This window comes from Plodia interpunctella, chromosome 6 (genome assembly GCF_027563975.2).
Source record: "Plodia interpunctella isolate USDA-ARS_2022_Savannah chromosome 6, ilPloInte3.2, whole genome shotgun sequence".
In the NCBI taxonomy this organism is placed as follows: domain Eukaryota; kingdom Metazoa; phylum Arthropoda; class Insecta; order Lepidoptera; family Pyralidae; genus Plodia; species Plodia interpunctella.
Window position 1 is genome coordinate 11,672,238 of NC_071299.1, and position 3,544 is coordinate 11,675,781.

Consider the following 3,544-nt stretch of genomic DNA (forward strand, 5'->3'; position numbering starts at 1 on the left):
TTATTGTATTTTCACTGCCTCCCTTTTTCTTGGCCCTTTTCACTATATATAATAGATAAAAATACACTATTACTTTGACGACCTCGGTGGCGCAGCGGTAAAGTTCTTGCCACTGAACCGAGAGGTCCCGGGTTCGATCCCCGGTCGGGTCATGATGGAAAATGATCTTTTTCTGATTGGCCCGGGTCTTGGATGTCGATTTATATATGTATCTATTTATAAAATATAGTATCGTTGAGTTAGTATCCCATAACACAAGTCTCGAACTTACTTTGGGGCTAGCTCAATCTGTGTGATTTGTCCTAATATATTTATTTATTTATTTATTTATTTACTTACAAAAACTGAATTTATTCGAATCGAAAAAAGCATAAACATAAATTTGTAAAATTTACACAGAAAATATAAAAACCATATTCCCAAATTCTTAACAAAAGTTAAATAAGATATATGAATGTTTATGTTACTGTAAAAGCCCGTATACAGGTAAATCTTAGGTTTTTTCTGAAAATCTTAGGATTTACCGGCATGGGTTGGTAAATGTAAGGATTTATAAATAATCGGGCTTTTGCCATTAGAATTTAGTATATGCTAGGTTTTGTTACTGACGGCTGGTAAATGTTGGTTTTGGGAATAAAACTATGAATAATTCTTATTAACCATTTATTTTCAGTCAAACCCTTACATATTTTTATGTAGGTATTATAATTATGAGAGTAATTAATTAACTAAGTAATTAGTCAAATCCTTACCTATTATTAATTATTTTCATTTCGTAAGTATTGTTATTTATAAATGTTTTTATATTTTAAAGGTAAAGTTATTACCTTACCTTTAAAATACTTTTTAAATAGTAAAAAAAAAAACAAAAGTAAAATTATTTTCTCAACATTTACCGTGCCTTTGATGTATCCTTATGATATGTAATCTTAAGATTTACCAAGTGAATGGTGGTAAAATTTAGAATCTCAAAATTGTTCGGACTTTTACGATTAAGAGCTGGTGAATCTTGGGTTTTACTGGAATATCTAAGGATTTACCGTACTTTTACAGTAACATTTACATTACAAAATTCATATATCTGTGGTACTAATATATGGATTTGCAAGCGAGATGATATCGGCACGGAAACCAACAACTTCGCGTGTGCATATTTATTGAGACTGTGGTTTTATGGAGAAATTAAGAAAATTATACATTGTGAGGCATCCTGCGGTCTCTGTTTTTGCCACTAAAATAAGTAATTAAGTTCTTATTTGTGATCTGTAGTATCGGCAGAACAAGATTATAATGAAACTAATATTTATTAGTTTTAGGGAGGGATGGGAAGGAAGTTGAAAGCCATCAAATTTTCTATCAATGGTGAGATATAGAATGTCATCAGAAGTCAATATTATCCCGTCATCCGCATCTTTTAATTCAAATTCAAAACATTTATTCAGAAATTAGACCTTCACAGGCACTTTTTCTCGTCAATTTTTATATTTATAGTTATTTCTCACAAGCTAACGACCACTGCTGAGAAGAAATGCCGAAAGAAACTCATTTGAACAGTGTCATTTTGAAATGCTATTTGTTTATTAGTTTTAAAAAATATTAACGAATTAAGAATATGACAATAAAAAGTGACTATGAAGGTATATTTTCTGAATAAATGCTTTTTCTCTGAATACGTAAATTCTCAAAAATTTATTACTTCGTAATATTTCTGGGAACCTATACCGCTCGACAGCCTCTGCTGACTGCGACTTACTTTAGATCGATGATAATCTCAGCTTTACATCTGGAACACATCCATCCATCAAGCCTATATCCAATCTCACTGCTATTACTGCTACATAGAGGTACATTTGGCTTGACATGAGGTTGTTTAAACACGTGGACCCAGAGCGCGTGAAAACGACCGAAATAGTTGAGATTGGCTTGATGAGCTACTCCGCTGACTACTGATTCTAATGTTCTTGGAAAAGAAAGTAGGGCTTCTTGATGGTATAGGGAGATAAACTACTAAATTTTGACGACAGTTCAAATTTCTGTGGGTGCTTATAGGAAATGTCTATTTAAAAATATATATTAATCTAAAAAAGCATAATTTGTGCACATAATAAAAGTAAAATACAAAAATTAAAGAAATTAAAAAGTAACTTAAAGGAATGCTTTACGCATTCCTTGCCTTGCCTCAAGGGAAAAATTTTGACAACGTAATTTTCAGCAGAATTAAACTTATCCCACGACATCGAATTGTTACAATTTAACCCATCGTTCAGATTTCACTGTTTAGTGAAAAAAACGTGGAATTCACAATATTCTCGCTTTCTTTGTAGCAGGAAGATAACATTCCGTGCGCGCCGTTTGTCAAACTGTCAATGAATAATATTTATGAGTCCACGCACACGTTCCACCAAGCGCGAGTCGTATATTTACTGCCACAAGCTGATCGATACGATCAATTCTTCAGAAGTGAAGTTTAATGCGTATCTGTAATTGTACATTACGACAAATACATATTTATTGACAAGCAAATGCACGTTGTCAATATCTCTACAATTATCACCGAAGGAGTACTATTAATTACTCGATTTGAATATTTACAGTGTACACGATACGTGTAATCAATCAATGTATTCAATTGTAATACCACAATGTGATATGTGCAAATATTGATTAGTTGCCAATGCAGAGAAAAGATAACGTCCAGCTTTACACATCGAAACGTTTAAGAGGTCGGAGTAACTGCTTGGTTAATTCACTACTACACCATTCTACAAATTTCTCAAATACAATAACGTTTTCACTATAACTATAACACAAGAAGAAATACGGATACGCTTTTCTGTTACATCAGAACATTAAATAGCAAACCATATCAACAATAGCGTAGAGAGTTACCTACGAACCGGTAATTACTGAGCATTACTCATCGTAAAAGCCAGCAACTGTACTTCTTTCTTTATAGCACTTTGGAACCTCAACAATAATGCCGATGATTTGGACGAAAAATAACGCGAAAATGTATGCAGACCGTCAGTGCTCACAAGTGAACGCGATGGCCTAAATCTGATGCGTTTTATGTATTACTTGCAATAATCTAGCAATGTAGCAATAGCATAACTCTCTCTCGTATCTGCATGTCCCCGGTTGTGCTCGGGGTTGTGAAGCCTGGGATCGATTTTACCAACGGCCGCCTGCCTGACGCCAACCCTCCTTGGGAATGCTACTATTGCCTATTAGCCTATCTAGACTGTGCGTCCCTTAATCGCCTCCACGGGAGGATATGGAGTGGTCCTATTCTAGGGCGTGTGGTTCCACGCCACTAGCATAACACCAATAGGAACTGTTGCATAACATAATATTAATACGTTAAATATTATATGTATAGATCGTTTATGAAAGGAAAGAGCAGCAAAATCAATCCTCCCGTGTTCATTTATTCAAGGGTTCATTTAAATTAACGAATAGATGATGATGAATGACTGGCTTCATTGGAAGAAAAAGAAGCTACGAGGCGATCTTTGCGAGACGCCAATGTCAAGTAAGCTCCTAA